Source organism: Zalophus californianus, chromosome 12 (assembly GCF_009762305.2).
Source record: "Zalophus californianus isolate mZalCal1 chromosome 12, mZalCal1.pri.v2, whole genome shotgun sequence".
NCBI lineage: Eukaryota > Metazoa > Chordata > Mammalia > Carnivora > Otariidae > Zalophus > Zalophus californianus.
In genome coordinates this window covers 54,841,333-54,859,732 of record NC_045606.1, presented here as the reverse complement: position 1 = coordinate 54,859,732, position 18,400 = coordinate 54,841,333, and the positions used below count along the sequence as shown (strand labels likewise).

Here is an 18,400-nt window from a genome sequence, read left to right as displayed (position 1 = left end):
GTCTCAAGTGTAATAGCAAGTAAAAAAGAAAGGAAATAATCTTAATGTCTACTTGTAGGGGACTGCTAGAATAAGTTAGGGTATTGGGCATCCATATAATGGAATACTGTGCAACCATTAAAATGATGCAATGGAAAACTGTTTAATCACATATAAAGATGTTCTCAATATACCGTTAAGTGAAAAGACTGATTACAAACCAGTATTTATAGTGTAATTACAGTTTGGTAAGCTATATATACACCTGCATAGAAAAAAGACTAAGAGAATATGAACAGCAATTTTAGAATTGGCATATCTGGGGGCACCTGGCTGGTTCAGTTGGAGGAGCGTGTGGCTCTTGATCTTGGGGTCGTGGGTTTGAGCCCCATGTTGGGTGTAGAGATTACTTAAATAAAACTTAAAAAAAAAGAATAAATAAAATTGGCATATCTGGTTGCTGAGATTATGGGCAATTTTTTTGCCTGCTAATCTATATTTCCCAAAGTTTCTTAATAGGATGTATTACTTTTACAATGAGAAAGGAGTGTTATTGTTTTTATAAGTAGGCTCCACATCCAGCATGGAGCCCAATGAACTCATGACCCTGAGATCAACACCTGAGCTGAGATGAAGAGTTGGATGCTCAACCAACTGAGCCACCCAGGTGCCCCTGTTGCTGTTGTTTTAACAAGGCTTACAACATGAATGAAAACCCAGAAGCAGAGATTCATGAGGAGACTGAAAGGACATTCAAAAAAATCAAACATGGAAAAATAGAGTATGGGAACTGAAAATCAGTACCATAGATTTGAATGTTTGTCTGTCTCCCCACCCAAACTGCCTCAAATTCATATGTTGAAACCTAATCCCTAGTGTGATGGAATTTAGAAGTGAGACCTTTGGGAGGTAATTAGTGACGTGGGAAACAAAGGCAGAAGAAAAATTATCCTTACTACCTACAGCGCACTGACAAGTCCTTGAAACAGGCAGAGTGACAGTCGTCTAGGGACTCAACTGCCTGGATATTAATACTTTGCTAAGGGCAAAAGACAATCCTAGCCCAACCCCCCTTCCCCCGGGATCCTGTAAGTCTACTTGAACATATAAAAATTCCTTTAGAAATTTCCTTTATCTCTAAACCCCCCAAGATACATGTTGGCAATCACCCCCCACCCCAAGCATGGCTCCTCTTTTGGTGTAACCAGTTTTACTCATTCCTTCACTTCCAATATTGTTCTCCCCCAACAGGAGCCCACTCCAGTGTAGTTAACTGCAGGTTCTTCCCATATACCTCCCTACATTTATTTAGTTAAAAAGTGCAGAGTACTGGTTAAGACTCTGGAGCCAGACTTCCTGAGTACGATCCCAGCTCTGGCACTAGCAGCTGTGTGACTGTGGGCAAGTTACCTAGCCTAGGTCGTGTAGCTCAGTTGTGTCATCGAAAAACAGGAAGAGGGGCGCCATGGTGGCTCAGTCATTGGGCGTCTGCCTTCGGCTCAGGTCATGATCCCAGGGTCCTGGGATCGAGCCCTGCATCGGGCTCCCTGCTCAGCGAGGAGTCTGCTCCTCCCTCTCCCACTCCCGCTGCTTGTGTTCCCTCTCTTGCTGTGTCTCTCTCTGTCAAATAAATAAATAAAATCTTTTAAAAATAATAAAATAAAATAAAATAAATTAAAAAGGGAAGAAAAAATATTACCTACATCATAAGATTGTTATGAATATTAAATGAGCTAATATTTATTAAGTGCTAAGAACAGTGTCTAGCACATAATAGGTGTTGTGTAGATGCTAAATCAACGTCAAATAAATGTGCATCATTGAAAAACATAACTGCTATTCAGTTTATTTCTCTCAATGTTATTTTTTTTAGATCAACCATATCATGATATATAAGTCTAACCGCATGCCACATTTTACCTACCCATCCTTAACATTTGTGGGGCCTAAGGCAAAAGACCCAGGAGGCCTATACACTATATGTCTAAATATTTTAAAAAACATAAGTGAAGAAAACACTATAAAATTAATCTTTCTCTGCGACGCGTGGGTGGCTCAGTTGTTAAGCGTCTGCCTTCGGCTCAGGTCATGATCCCAGGGTCCTGGGATTGAGCCCCGCATCAGGCTCCCCACTCTGCGGGAAGCCTGCTTCTCCCTCTCCCACTCCCCCTGCTTGTGTTCCCTCTCTCGCTGTGTCTCTGTCAAATAAATAAATAAAATCTTTAAAAAAAATTATTCTTTCTCTGACGAATATTCCTTCATAAGCACAAAACAGAAACATAGCTGTACTACTCTGATTTTTATATGACTTACAATTGGCAAAAACACCCAAGAGAACTAAATTTAATTCTTTTTGCACATGTCTGGTTATTCTGTTGATGGACTGGTGACATCTGGATGAGTAATAATGACATATGTAATTTTAAAATTAGATAATTTATCCCAAAACTTTTTCTTGTCTTTATTTCATTAAAATCATTATATTATAATGATCAAAATTTCCCCGTTTTGTTTCCTATTGGCAGTAATGCCAACTTAAATTTTCTTAAGTATAGTTTTTATATTTTTTAATTAATTTGGAGAAATCTCACTCAGCTGAAGCCATACTTAGATTCAAAATTAAACCATGAGGGGCGGGCGCCTGGGTGGCTCAGTTGGTTAAGCGACTGCCTTCAGCTCAGGTCATGATCCTGGAGTCCCGGGATGGAGTCCCACATCGGGCTCCCAGCTCAGCGGGGAGTCTGCTTCTCCCTCTGACCCTCTTCCCTCTCGTGCTCTCTATCTCTCATTCTCTCTCTCTCTCAAATAAATAAAATCTTTAAAAAAAATAAAAAATAAACCATGAGGGGCATCTGTATGGATCAGATTGTTAAAGTCTGACTCTTGATTTTGGCTCAGGTCATGACCTCAGGGTCGTGAGATGGAGCCCCAAGTCAGGCTCCACACTGGGCATGGAGCCTGCTTTGAGATTCTGCGCCTAATCCTCTGCCTCTCCCACCCCTCTGCTCATGCTTGCTCAATTGCTCTCTTTAATAAAAAAATTTAAAAAAGAACCATGAATTTTTAAACTTTTATGTTGAGATATAACTTGCATACAGTAAAGTACACAAATCTTAAAGTGTATAACTCAATACCTTTTACACGCTTATACTCATGTAACCACCACCCAGATCAAGAAATAGATCAGCCCCTCAGAAGGCTCCCTGGTGCCCCTTTCAGTCTGTACCCCCACAAAGTGACCATTATTCTTATTGATGTGGAAAACAAAGGCAAAAGAAAAAATTAAATTTCCTTACTACTTACAGCCCATTGACAAGTCCTTGAAACAGGTAGAGTGATCTTCCTCTGGGAGCTCAGCTGCCTCAACGTTAATACTTTGCTAAGGGCAAAAGGCAATCTTTGTTTAACCCCCCAGGATCCTGTAAGTCTACTTTAACATATAAAAATTCCTTCAGACATTTCCTTTATCTCTACCCCCCAAGATATGTGTTGGCAATCATCCCCCAAGTATATGGTCCACTAATATCCATCTGAAGGGTCTCATGACTAAGGGTTTATTAGAAAGTAATAAATGACCTTTTCCCAAAAATAGCTAGCCCCCTCAAGATCCTGGAAACCTTGCTTCCAAAATTCCTTAGAGACTTACGCTATCCCCACCCCCCTCCCAACTTGAAAGTATATAATGGGCCGCTCCTCATGACCCCAGTGCCGCCCTTTCTGCCCACGGGTCTTGTCCCCATGCTTTAATAAAACCACCTTTTTGCACCAAAGACATCTCAAAAATTCTTTCTTGACTGTTTGCTCCCCCCAACCCCAACATTGTCACATCAGTTGAAACCAAGGGTTCTGGGTCCTGTCCCTGTGTTTTAATAAAACCACCTTTTTGCACCAAAGATGTCTCAGGAATTCTTTTCTGGCAGTTTGCTCCAACCCCCAACATTTTCTGCACCATTATCTCTATCCTTATATACCACGATAATAAAATGATACCATCACATTACAATATTGTAATGCATAAATTATTATTATAACAGAAAATATTACAAATATTTTCATTTTACTAATTTTCAGTTATATTGCCACTTCATCTCTTAAAACCATGTAGGCCCTTAGAATATTTCAGAGTTCCTCTTTAAAAATTTTCAATGTTATATCACAAAGTAAACCAAAACAAGTATACTAATCAATTTGCTCAAAATCTCTTCATTTGAGACTATATCTGAATCTATCATGGCCAGAAAACATGCTCTATGGAAATTAGTTTGATGGTTATTTATACATGTCTTATTTATGACATTTATATAAAGCCTTTTTCTTTGCTCTAATGTCCTTATATTTTATTTGATTGACATTGTTGTTGAATGTCTTTTGATTTTGAAAAACTATTTTCTCTAAAATGAAAGGATTTATTATTTCCAAAAGGAAATGTAGCTATGTAAGATTTTATTTTTTGGTAAATTTTTGCTAACATTAGTAATAACAATGAATAGTTTATACCAAATAATTATGACCAGTGCAACTTCAAAATAAATTTTATTTTCCTGCAAAGGCAGGAAATTTCCACAAATTGCTTTTGGCTTGAAATCTTCTATTTTTTTTTTTTTTTAACATATAATGTATTATTTGTTTCAGAGGTACAGGTCTGTGATTCATCAGTCTTACACAATTCACAGTGCTCACCATAGCACATATCCTCTCCAGTGTATATCACCCAGCCACCCCATCCCTCCCACCCCCCACCACTCCAGCAATCCTCATTTTGTTTCCTGAGATTAAGAATTCCTCATATCAGTGAGATCATATGATAATGTCTTTCTCTGAATGACTTATTTCGCTTAGCATAAGACCCTCTAGTTCCATCCACGTTGTTGCAAATGGCAAGATTTTTGATGGCTGCATAATATTCCATTGTGTACACACACACACACACACACACACACACACACACACACAAAGAAGGATGGAGATATATATACCACATCTTCTTTATCCATTCATCTGTTGATGGACATCTTGGCTCTTTCCATAGTATGGCTATTGTGGACATTGCTCCTATAAACATTGGGGTGCATGTACCCCTTTGGATCACTACATTTGTATCTTTAGAGTAAATACCCAGTAATGCAATTGCTGGGTCTTACGGTAGCTCTATTTTCAACTTTTTGAGGAACCTCCATACTGTTTTCCAGAGTGGCTGCACCAGCTTGCATTCCCACCAACAGTGTAGGAGGGTTCCCCTTTCTCTGCATCCTCCGTAACATCTGTCATTTCCTGACTTGTTAATTTTAGCCATTCTGACTGGTGTGAGGTGATATCTCATTGAGGTTTTGATTTGGATTTCCCTGATGACAAGCGATGTTGAACACATTTTCATGTGTCTGTTGGCCATTTGGATGTCTTCTTTGGAAAAATGTCTGTTCATGTCTTCTGCCCATGTCTTGATTGGGTTATTTGTTCTTTGGGTGTTGAGTTTGATATGCTCATTATAGATTTTAGATACTAGCCCTTTATCTGATATGTCATTTGCAAATATCTTCTCCCATTCTGTCGGTTGTCTTTGGTTTTGTTGACTGTTTCCTTTGCTATGCAAAAGTTTTTATCTTGATGAAGTCCCAATAGTTCATTTTTGCCCTTACTTCCCTTGCCTTTCGCGATGGGTCTAGGAAGAAGTTGCTGCGGCCGAGGTCGAAGAGGTTGCTGCCTGTGTTCTCCTCAAGGATTTTGATGGACTCCCGTCTCACATTTAGGTCTTTCATCCATTTTGAGTCTATTTTTGTGTGTGGGGTAAGGAAATGGTCCAGTTTCATTCTTCTGCATGTGGCTGTCCAATTTTCCCAACACCGTTAGTTGAAGAGACTGTCTTTTTCCATTGGACATTCTTTCCTGCTTTGTCAAAGATTAGTTGACTATAGAGTTGAGGGTCCATTTCTGGGCTCTCTATTCTGTTCCATTGACTTATGTGTCTGTTTTTGTGCCAGTACCCATACTGTCTTGATGATTACAGCTTTGTAATAGAGCTTGAAGTCTGGGATTGTGATGCCACCAGCTTTGCTTTTCTTTTTCAACATTCCTCTGGCTATTCAGGGTCTTTTCTGGTTCCATACAAATTTTAGGATTATTTGTTCCCTTTCTTTGAAAAAAGTGGATGGTATTTTGATAGGGATTGCTTTGAATGTGTAGATTGCTCTAGGTAGCACTGACATGTTCACAATATTTGTTCTTTCAATCCATGAGCATGGAACGTTTTTCCATTTCTATCTGTCTTCCTCAATTTCTTTCATGAGTATTTTATAGTTTTCTGAGTACAGATCCTTTGACTCTTTGGTTAGATTTATTCCTAGGTATCTTATGGTTTTGGGTGCAATTGTAAATGGGATCGACTCCTTAATTTCTCTTTCTTCTGTCTTGTTGTTGGTGTATAGGAATGCCACTGATTTCTGGGCATTGATTTTATATCCTTCCACTTTACTGAATTCCTGTATGAGTTCTAGCAGTTTTGGGGTGGAGTCTTTTTGGTTTTCCACATAAAGTATCATATCATCTGCAAAGAGTGAGAGTTTGACTTCTTTGCTGATTCGGATACCTTTTATTTCTTTTTGTTGTCTGATTGCTGTGGCTAGGACTTCTAATACTATGTTGAATAGCAGTGGTGATAGTGGATATCCCTGCTGTGTTCCTGACCTTAGGGGGAAAGCTCTCAGTTTTTCCCCATTGAGAATGATATTTGCTGTGGGCTTTTCATAGATGGCTTTTATGATATTGAGGTATGTACCCTCTCTCCCTATACTCTGAAGAGTTTTAGTCAAGAAAGGATGCTGTACTTTGTCAAATGATTTTTCTGCATCTATTGAGAGGATCATATGGTTCTTGTTCTTTCTTTTATGAATGTATTTTATCACATTGATTGATTTGCAGATGTTGAACCAAACTTGCAGCCCAGGAATAAAAACCACTTGGTCGTGGTGAATAATCCTTTTAATGTACTGTTGGATCCTATTGCCCAGTATTTTGGTGAGAATTTTTGCATCCATGTTCATCAGGAATATTGGTCTGTAATTCCGCTTTTAGATGGGGTCTTTGTCTGATTTTGGGATCAAGGTAATGCTGGCCTCATAAAATGAGTTTTGGAAGTTTTCCTTCCATTGCTATTTTTTGGTACAGTTTCAGAAGAATAGGTACTAATTCTTCTTTAAATGTTTGGTAGAATTCCCCTGGGAAGCCATCTGGCCCTGGGCTGTTTGTTTGGAGATTTTTGATGACTGCTTCAATTTCCTTAGTGCTTATAGGTCTGTTCAGGTTTTCTATTTCCTCCTGGTTCAATTTTGGTAGTTGATACATCTCTAGGAATGCATCCATTTCTTCCAGATTATCTAATTTGCTGGCATATAATTGCTCATAATATGTTCTTATAATTGTTTGTATTCCTTTGGTGTTGGTTGTGATCTCTCCTCTTTCATTCATGATTTTATTTGGGTCATGTCTCTTTTCTTTTTGATAAGTCTGGCCAGGGGTTTATCAATCTTATTAATTCTTTCAAAGAACCAGCTCCTAGTTTCATTGATCTGTTCTACTGTTCTTTTGGTTTCTATTTCATTGATTTCTGCTCTGATCTTTATTATTTCTCTTCTCCTGATGGGTTCAGGCTTTATTTGCTGTTCTTTCTCCAGCTCCTTTAGGTGTAGGGTTAGGTTGTGTATTTGAGACCTTTCTTGTGTCTTGAGAAAGGCTTGTATTGCTATATACTTTCCTCTTAGGACTGCCTTTGCTGCATCCCAAAGGTTTTGGACAGTTGTGTTTTCATTTTCATTTGTTTCCATGAATTTTTTAATTCTTCTTTAATTTCCTGGTTGACCCATTCATTCTTTAGTAGGATGCTCTTTAGCCTCCACGTATTTGAGTTCTTTCCCACTTTCCTCTCATGATTGAGTTCTAGTTTCAAAGCATTGTGGTCCAAAAATATGCAGGGAATGATTCCTATCTTTTGTTACTGGTTGAGACCTGATTTGTGACCTAGGATGTGATCTATTCTGGAGAATGTTCCATGGGCACTAGAGAAGAATGTGTATTCCGTTGCTTTGGGATGGAATGTTCTGAATATGTCTGTGAAGTCCATTTGGTCAGTGTGTCATTTAAAGTCTTTATTTCCTTGTTGATCTTTTACTTAGATGATCTCTCCATTTCAGTGAGGGGGGGGTGTTAATGTCCCCTACTATTATTGTATTATTGTCAATGTGTTTCTTTGATTTTGTTATTAATTGGCTTATATAATTGGCTGCTCCCATGTTAGGGGCATAGATATTTACAATTGTTAGATCTACTGGTTGGATAGACCCTTTAAGTATGATATAGTGTCCTTCCTTATCTCTTATTATAGTCTTTGGTTTAAAATCTAATTTGTCTGGGGTGCCTGGGTGGCTGAGTCGTTAAGTGTCTGCCTTTGGCTCAGGTCATGATCCCAGGGTCCTGGGATTGAGCCCCGCATTGGGCTCCCTGCTCCGCGGGAAGTCTGCTCCTCCCTCTCCCACTCCCCCTGCTTGTGTTCCCTCTCTTGCTGTGTCTCTCTCTGTCAAATAAATAAATATTTAAAAATATATAAAAATAAAAAAATAAAATAAAATCTAATTTGTCTGATATAAGGATTGTCACCCCAGGTTTCTTTTGGTGTCTATTAGTATGGTAAATGGTTTTCCACCCCCTCACTTTCAATCTGGAGGTGTCTTTGAGTCTAAAATGAGTCTCTTGCAGACAGCATATCGATGGGTCTTGTTTTTTTCATCCAATCTGATACCCTGTGTCTTTTGTTTGGGGCATTTAATCCATTTACATTCAGGGTAACTATTGAAAGATATGAATTTAGTGCCATTGTATTGCCTGTAAGGTGACTGTTACTGTATATTGTCTCTGTTCCTTTCTGGTCTATGTTACTTTTAGGCTCTCTCTTTGCTTACAGGACCCCTTTCAATATTTCTTGTAGGGCTGGTTTTGTGTTTGCAAATTCTTTTAGTTTTTGTTTGTCTTGGAAGGCTTTTATCTCTCCTTCAATTTTCAATGGCAGCCTAGCTGGATGTAGTATTCTTGGCTGCATATTTTTCTCATTTAGTGCTCTGAAGATATCATGCCAGTCCTTTCTGGCCTGCCAGGTCTCTGGGGATAGGTCTGTTGCCAATCTAATATTTCTACCATTATAGGTTACAGACCTCTTGTCACGAGCTGCTTTCAGGACTTTCTCTTTGTCTCTGAGACTTACAAGTTTTACTATTAGGTGTCAGGGTGTTGACCTATTTTTATTGATTTTGAGGGGGGTTCTCTGTGTCTCCTGGATTTTGATGCCTGTTTCCTTCCCCAAATTAGGGAAGTTCTCTGCTATAATTTCCTCCAATATACCTTCTGCCCCTTTCTGTCTTTCTTCTTCTTCTGGGATCCCAATTATTCTAATATTGTTTCATCTTATGGTAACACTTATCTCTCGAATTCTGCCCTTGTGATCCAGTAGTTGTTTCTCTCTCTTTCTCTCAGCTTCTTTATTCTCCATCATTTGGTCTTCTATATCACTAATTCTCTCTTCTGCCTCATTTATCCTAGCAGTTAGAGCCTCCATTTTTTATTGCGCCTCATTAATAGCCTTTTTGATTTCAACTTGGTTTGATTTTAGTTCTTTTATTTCTCCAGAAAGGGTTTCTCTAGTATCTTCCATGCTTTTTTCAAGCCCAGCTAGTATCTTTATAATCATCATTCTGAACTCTAGTTCCAACATCTTACTAATGTCTGTCCGTCTTGATCAGGTCCCTGGCAGTCAGTACTGCCTCTTGTTCTTTTTTTTTGAGGTGAGTTTTTCTGTCTTGTCATTTTGTCCAGAGAACAGATGAATGAGAGAACAAAATGCTAACAGGGTAACAACGGCCCCAGAAAAATATACACTAAACAAATCAGAAGAGACCTGAAACCAGGGGAAAAGAAAGGGAAAGAAAGAAAAAAGATAAAAGAAAAAAGGAAAAAGGAAAAAAAATATGATCAAATATGATCAGGCTGGTGAATAGATCAGTGCTACACACTAGATTTGGGGCGTATTTTGGCCTGTTAGAAGAAACTGTATCCCAAAATTTTAAAGAGAGAACAACTTATATATATACAAAAAATCAGGTTAACTACAATGAAGGGATAGAATATGACTAAAAATGAAAAATAAAAGATTTTTAAAAAAGGATTGATAAGATGTTGGTTGAAAAGGGAAAGAAGAAAAATTCAAAAAAAATAGAAAAAGAAAATTTTAAAAATTAACTTTGAAAGACTAAAGAATCATGGTCAAAAAGCCATGGATTTTATGTGCAGTATTCCCCTAGCGCTGGAGTTCTGCCATTCTCATTGATTGGTAAACTTGGTCTTGGCTGGCTGTCCTTGATGATCTTCTGGGGGAGGGGCCTGTTGCAGTGGTTCTCAGATGTCTTTGCTGGAGGCGGAATTGCCCGGCCCTTGCTGGTCCGGGCTAAGTAATCTGCTTGGGTTTGCTCTTGGGAGCTTTTGTTCCCTGCAAGCTTTCTGTACAGCTTTGGAGGACGAGAATGAAACGGCCGCCTCCCAATCTCTGGCCTGGAGGAGCCGAGAACTCGGGGTCCCACTCCTCAGTGTGCCCCCAGAGAAAAGTAGTCAATCACTCCCGTCTCCCCAGTCTCCAGCTGCACTCCGTGCTCACCCAGCCTGTGACCGAGCATTTCTATCTCTGGCACCCGACCCCATGTGGAATCTCCAAACACAGCAGATCCCTGCAGTGCGCTCCCACACCACTCCTCCCGGGGGAGAAAGGGGAGTCTCCCCGGATCTGCCACTTGTTGGGTCCCTGCTGGAAGAGCAGGGGCCCTACTGTGCCGCAGATCACGGTTTATGGCAACCCCGAGGTGAGAGCCTGCTCCTCGGCTCCCTCTCTGCAGCCGGCTTCCCCACTCTGATACCTGGGACCTCTGCCGCACTCAGGCACCCCCAGTCTTTCTTTCTTTCAGGACCCCGAGGGTCCTGAGACCACACTGTCCCAGCAAGGGTTCCACCCTCCTGCTTTGCCACTGGAGCAACGTCCCTCAGCGGAGCAGACTTCTAAAAGTTATGATTTTGTGCTCCGGGGCTCTATCACTTGCCAGTAGCCGCTGACGGAGGCCCCCTCCCCCGCCGTCTAGAAGATTCACTTCTCCGCACGTCCTACCTTCCAGAAAGTGGTCGCTTTTCTGTTCAGAGAGTTGCTGCTATTCTTTTCTTCCATCTCCTGTTGAGTTCATAGGTGTTCAGAATATTTTGATACCTATCTAGCTGAATTCCTGGGACCAGACGAAATGTAAGTCTCCTACTCCTCCACTATCTTGCTCCTCCTCTGAAATCTTCTATTTTTTTTTAAACTTTTCTAATGCATCTTATATCTTGTCTAAATTAAATCCAATTATCTTAACAAAATGTAATATTTTGACAAAATATTTTCTCCACGTGTTCAAGAGTGATTTTTGTATATGCTTCATCAAGATGTTCAACATTTGGGCAGATCCAGAATGTTGCATGCAACCCTTGGTTTGTTCCAAAGAATATCATTACTATTAACATGATTAAAACCAACAGATTCAAACAAAGCTCATAAATGGTTTCAGGAATGTTTGGGATAGGGCTAAATTATGGTATATTCACCTTATTTTAGCAAGGCCTTTATCGTAGTCTTCCTCATACATGGACCAGATCACTGACACAGACATACACCACTAGTGCTGCATGGCACATCTATTACATAGGATTTACTGGTAAAACATACACACAGTCCCCTGATTTCTCATTACCCTATGACATAGGCCTGGCATAGATGTTCTCAATGCATCTTGGTCAAAGTCCCAGGGCCTGCCTAAGGCAATGGACTAGATCTTCCACAAGCACTCAACAAGAACGGATTCTGCCCCATCCCTGTGTTACATATTTATTAACCAGACTAAGAGAGTATAGGGAAGATCTAGTTTCTCCAAGAAACAAGAATATATCAAGGCATCTCAGGCCCAAGAAGAACACTAAGAGTGTGTAAGCCCAAGGCTGAGTTCTTACACCCAGTGCCTTGGGAACAGTCTTGAAGAGTCTCTACCTGCCAGGAACCCTGGCATTAGCCAACAACTTAGTTGTTCCTCTGCGGACAGGGTCAGTCCCGCTGAGCCAGCTCTCTAGTAAGCCACCGAGCCAGAAAATGTGCCTCCAGGGCCATCCACATTTGTTTCTTTTTGCTGTTGTTAAGATTTATTTATTTATTTTTTAGATAGAGAGAGACAGAGCGTGAAAGGGGGGAGGGGCAGAGGGAGATGGAAAGACAAAATCTCAAGCAGACTCCATGCTGAGCACACAGCCTGATGTGGGGCTCAATCTCGGGACCCTGAGATCATGACCTGAGCGGAAACCAAGAGTTGGACGCTTAACGGACTGAGCCACCCAGGTGCCCCTCCACATTTGTTTCTTAGTGGACTTACCTTCAGTAATCTTTTGAATCGATGCTTTAAATTGACAAATGTTTTCTCAGTTCTTCTCTTTGGCCAAAATCTTGTACTTTTTTTTTTTTTTTTACAATAGGGGTAATACCAATGAAACATTCTTTAATTTTTCACTTTGTTTTCTTATGGTAGTTCAAAAGTAAGTGTGTGTATACGTGTGTATAATTATTCAACATGACTTTACAATCGAATTGAAGTTGATAATGTAAACATTTAAGTTTTATTTTGTGTATGATTTCTTCTCTCACTTCACTAGCCATTAAATTAATAATCTTGTACTTAATTTTCCATCCTAGATAGTGATAATTATTTATCTGTCTTAAATGTTTAGCCACTCTAGCTTCAACTTTCAAAATCATTTATTCTGAATCTAGAAATGTTCTGTTGCTTTCTGTAAATGTTGTGCTGTTAAAATAAAATTACTTTGGGGCACCTGGGTGGCTCAGTCGTTAGGTGTCTGCCTTCCGCTTGGTTCATGATACCTGGGCCCTGGGATCGAACCCCGCATCAGGCTCCCTGCTCAGAGGGAAGCCTGCTTCCCCATCTCCCACTCCCCCTGCTTGTGTTTCCTCTCTTTCACTGTGTCTCTCTCTGTCAAATAAATAAATAAATAAAATCTTTTAAAAATAAATAAATAAATAAATAAATAAATAAATAAATAAAATTACTTTAAGAGTATTACAATAGGGGCACCTGGGTGGCTCAGCCCATTAATCGTCTGCCTTCGGCTCAGGTCATGAGGGCCCTGGAATCAAGCCCCAAGTCAGGCAGTCTCCCTCTCCCTTTCCCTCTATGCGTCCGCTCTCTCTCTCTCTCTCACTCTGTCTTAAATAAATAAAGTCTTCAAAAAAAAAGTATTACAATAATGTCCTATGTCAGTGTTTATTTGTGTTGATAAATGCTATCATTGTTTGACAATTACTCAATCTTTTCTTTTCCCAGCTCCATAATAGCATGTGTGTGCCAGTGACATTTCCGTTCTTTTAATCAGAACCCTAAATTATTTCTAGTCACAAATATTTTGTTGGCCAAAGTTGACCTTGAAAATTGGTTGTGAGATGCATAACAGCATAACCAAATACATAGCCTTTAAACTTAAAATATAAAATACAAATTCTATAGTTTTGTACTCCGTTTGAAAGCATTTTGGTGTAAAGGAAATTACTAAATTTTTCCTGAGTGAAAATAAAAATTAAAATTACAATCATTCAGTTGAAACAGAAGAATGTGATGGTCATTGTCCAGCATCATTGCTCAACAAACACTGAAAACCTCAGGGTTTCTCTTTCTCAATCACCTGCTGATTTCATGAATAATTCTCAATTAATTCTAATTGCTTCAGTCGGTTGCCAAACCTTAATTAGTAAAGAAGGTGAAATTACAGAGATTTCATTTGACCCACTCAAGTTGTGTATTTGAAGAGAATAATTTTCTTCCTGCTTTCATTGTATTGATTAGTTATTAAATCTCCATTAAATAAACAACCTGTAATCTATTCAAGAATGTTAAGTGAACCATTCTCAACTATCTATCATTGTTTCCAACTTCTAAAAATTTAAGCAAACTGCTTCTTTTAAAGACTTCCTAGGGGTGCCTGACTGGCTCAGTTGTTAAGCCTCTGCTTTTGGCTCAGGTCACGATCCCAGGGTCCTGGGATCAAGCCCCGCATCCCCTGGGATTGAGCCCGCATCGGGCTCCCTGCTCAGCAGGAAGCCTGCTTCTCCCTCCCCCACTCCCTCTGCTTGTGTTCCCTCTCTCTCTGTCAAAAAAATTTAAAAAAAGAAGAAGAAGAAGAAGAAGAAGAGTGTGAACAACAAAAACAAAAAAGACTTCCTATTTTAGTAAGCCTGGCTGGCTCTGTCAGCAGAGCATGCTACTCTCAATCTCAGAGGGTTGTGGGTTCAAACCCCACGATGGGCATAAAATTTACAGAAAAAAAAAAAGACTTTCCATTTCATTTCTTTTCAGTTTTTCTTTTTGAGCTCCACTTTTGTATTTTCTATATTTGTGATGACCTTGACTTGTATTTATTCTCAACAATCCAAATTAAAAAATAATCTGTAATATATTCAGATTTTACACAACTTAAATATATTTTCATTTTAAAAGTTAAAATACAGGGGCGCCTGGGTGGCTCAGTCAGTTAAGTGTCTGACTTCAACTCAGGTCATGATCTCAGGGTCCTGGCATAGAGGCCCAAACCCTGTGTCGTTGTTGAGCCCAGCTCCTTGGAAGGGGTAAGTCTGCTTCTCCCTCTTCCTCTGACCCTCCCCCCCAACTTGGGCGCTCTCTCTCTCAAATAAATAAATAAAATCTTTAAAAAGAAAGTTAAAATACATGTAAAAGTAAAAATTAAAATGAAATATCATATACTATTTTCAAAAAAATCTTTTTTCTTCAAAAGTATCCAAAATTATTTATATTAAAATGCAACATAAATTATAATTAATAGATATTAGAGTATTCAGCCAAAATTGTTTAAATAAAGCTGAATTTTAAATTCAGTTTTCTGAAAATTTAACTAAACTTTTAACATATTTTTATGAAAGTAAAGCTATTCATAATTCTTTCAGTGTCCAATTTAAAGCATCAGCTTTCCATTTTAAGCACATATGTCTAAACCACACGTACACATTTAGTAATATGAATTGTTCGTTATTGCCAAAGTTCCTCAGCTGCTATATTTATGTCACAAACCACTTACCCACGTCTAAGGTACTGCCTCTATGTTGCTTCCTATCCTTTGCTACAAACAAAATTTTATTTTATTTATTTATTTTTTATTAATAAATGCGTGCGTGTGTGTGTGTGTTTTAAGATTTTTATTTATTTATTTGTCAGAGAGAGAGCACAAGGGGGAGCAGCAGGCAGAGCGAGAAGCAGGCTCCCCGCTGAGCAGGGAGCCCGACGCGGGACTCGATCCCAGGATCCTGGGATCATGACCTGAGCCAAAGGCAGACGCTCAACTGACGGAACCACCCAGGTGTCCCAACAAACAAAATTTTAAAAAATATGATAAATATTCTCATTTCTGTCTCCTTAAGGATCTACAAAGAAATACATACTCAGGAGTCAATTTTTTTTTTAATTTATTTATTTCAGAGAGAGAGAGAATGAGAGATAGAAAGCGCGAGAGGGAAGAGGGTCAGAGGGAGAAGCAGACTCCCCGCCAAGCAGGGAGCCCGATGTGGGACTCGATCCCGGAACTCCAGGATCATGACCTGAGCCGAAGGCAGTCGCCTAACCAACTGAGCCACCCAGGCGCCCAGGAGTCAAATTTTTAATTTCACTGAATATTGATTGTTCACTAGAACAGCCATACTAGCCATAAACTCCCTTCTGAAATACATAAAGATTTTCCCCCTATTATTCCACGCAAATATATCATTTTCAAAACCAAACTGGTATTGTGCTTTACCTATTATTTCACAGTTTGAACTTCTCATTTGTCTAGTTTGATATCTAGCCATTGGCTGGATCTTTTAGGTAAGATTGTCTAACCAGGGGGAGCCTGGGTGGCTCAGCCTTCGTCTCAGGTCATGATCCCAGGGTCCTGGGATTGAGCCCTACATTGGGCTCCCTGCTCAGCAGGAAGCCTGCTTCTCCCTCTCCCACTCCCCCTGCTTGTGTTCCCTCTCTCGCTGTCTCTCTCTCTCTCTGTCAAATAAATAAATAAAATCTTAAAAATAAAATAAAATCTTTTAAAAAGATGGAAATGTGACATCAGCAATATTTTTTTAAAAAAATTGTCTAACCAGTAACCATTCAATTGTACCAGCTTCTGAGCCATACTTCTGCAGCCTTCATTCAATTAATATACTTATTTATCCAGAGCACAGACTATAGCAAACTATTAAGAACTGTTCCTGGGGGCGCCTGGGTGGCTCAGTCGTTAAGCATCTGCCTTTGGCTCGGGTCACAGTCCCAGGGTCCTGGGATCGAGCCCTACATCAAGCTCCTGCTCGGCGGGAAGCCTGCTTCTCCCTCTCCCACTCCCCCTGCTTGTGTTCCCTCTCTCGCTGTGTCTCTTCTTGTCAAATAAATAAAATCTTAAAAAAAAAAAAAGAAAGAAAAAGAACTGTTCAGGCATTAGGGACCCAAAGACAAATGAAGCATAATCTCTTGCACTTGAGGACCTTGGAATCTAGAAGATGTAATAAGGAAACTATTCCAAAACCTTGTAGAAGTCAGGATTTATTTCACTTTTTCACAAATTCATTAATCCTATCAAAAGAAAGAAAGGTTAATCTGAAAATACATGTCCCTAGCAAATTCTCACTTCTAATAATGTGTTTACTTGGTAAGAGCACATAAATGATACTTTGAATAATCCTTTCCTGAATCTTGCCCGGGAGCAAAATCAGGTCTGAGTACTCCACCCTCTTCTTCTTTTCTTTTAATGGATTGGTTATTTAATTAGTTCTTTGTTAGATATTTTATTTATTTATTTAAATTATTTATTTATTCGAGGTGGGGGGAGTACAGGAGGTGGGGGAGCAGAGGGAGATGGAGAAGCAAACTGCTCCCTAAGCACAGAGCCCAACATGAGCCTCCATTCAAGGACCCTGAGATCATGACCTGAGCCGAAGTCAGACATTTAACGGGTCTGAGCTGCCCAAGCACCCAGGCACCCTTCTTTGTAAGAAATTTAGAACACCAATTTGTGAGGGTAAATTCTATTTGTGGGAGAAAACACAGAGGGGAGGTAGCCCTGAAGCTGAGGAACAGCTTTGATTTTTGGCCAGATTTGTGAGTCCACAGCTTTCCCATCAACCTTGTGCTGCTCTGTAATCTCACATTTCTCTTTCTCCATGTTGAAGATCTCAGTTTCCTGGTGTCTAGGTTTATGCAGCCTCTTCTTCTTGAAGTAAGCATCAGTGAGGTGTTTTGGGATTTTCACACTGCTGATACCAATTTTGATGGAGATGGCAATGACAAACTTCTAGTGTTCTACGCAAAGCAACCCGAATGAGGGCGAGAGGTCTGGTCACAACTTGCAAGCCACTGCTCAGTTGCTTCAGGAAAACCACCTCCTTGCCTCTATGGCACCCAGTGAGAATGATCAAAATGGTGCCAGGAGTGATGCTAGCTCACAGTTTTCTCACACGCTGACTGGAAGGTTTTTTTTTTTTTTTTGCCGTGGCTCAACAGCTTTTGAGGCACATCTTCAGTAGGACAATACCTAGACATTTTGCAAAGTTTAACCACTTGGGTACCACCATTCTTGTCACCACCAACTGGTTTTGTAACAGTAGCAAGAACCTTCTTTTTCTTTTCAACCCTGGATTTAGCTGCTGAATACTTCCTCTTGTACATGGCCTTTCTGGAATACACAGCATATTGGGAATATCCACCAAATCCTCTGACTAGGACAGGGCTTGCAGTGGAGCTTCTCCTTCTTTGGTATTTTAGCCTCATGGTTACCCTTCTTGACCTTGCCACCAGAATTGGCCTTCTTGGCCCAGGTTTTTTCTCCTTAGTATAGGGCTTGTCAGCTTTTTCACCCGCCATCTTGCAAGACAGGAAAGAGTTCCGGGCACCTGGGTGGCTCAGTTGGTTAAGCGACTGCCTTTGGCTCAGGTCATGATCCTGGAGTCCCGGGATCGAGTCCCACATCGGGCTCCCTGCTTAGCAGGGAGTCTGCTTCTCCCTCTGACCCTCCCCCCTCTTGTGCTCTCTCTCTCTCTCTCTCTCTCAAATAAGTAAATAAAATCTTTAAAAAAAAAAGACAGGAAAGAGCTCCATCTTCTTTTGGGAAGTTGCCACTGTATTTGCTGATATCTGAACTTGGTGTCATTCTCCTTAATTTTCTTTTTTTTATTTTTAAAGATTTTTATTTGACAGAGAGAGAGAGCACAAGCATGGGGAGCGGCAGACAGAGGGAGAGGGAGAAGAAGGCTCCCCTCTGAGCAGGGAGCCCAATG

General features: G+C 40.0%; 1 protein-coding gene and 1 pseudogene across 1 annotated transcript in view; both read right to left on the bottom strand.

Moving 5' to 3' along the window:
• The window catches only part of CCDC126 (coiled-coil domain containing 126), a 114,761-nt gene that overhangs the window by 67,891 nt on the left and 28,470 nt on the right, over window positions 1-18,400 (bottom strand). The window lies entirely within an intron of this gene.
• On the bottom strand, window positions 17,125-17,987 carry LOC113910983 (annotated as a pseudogene).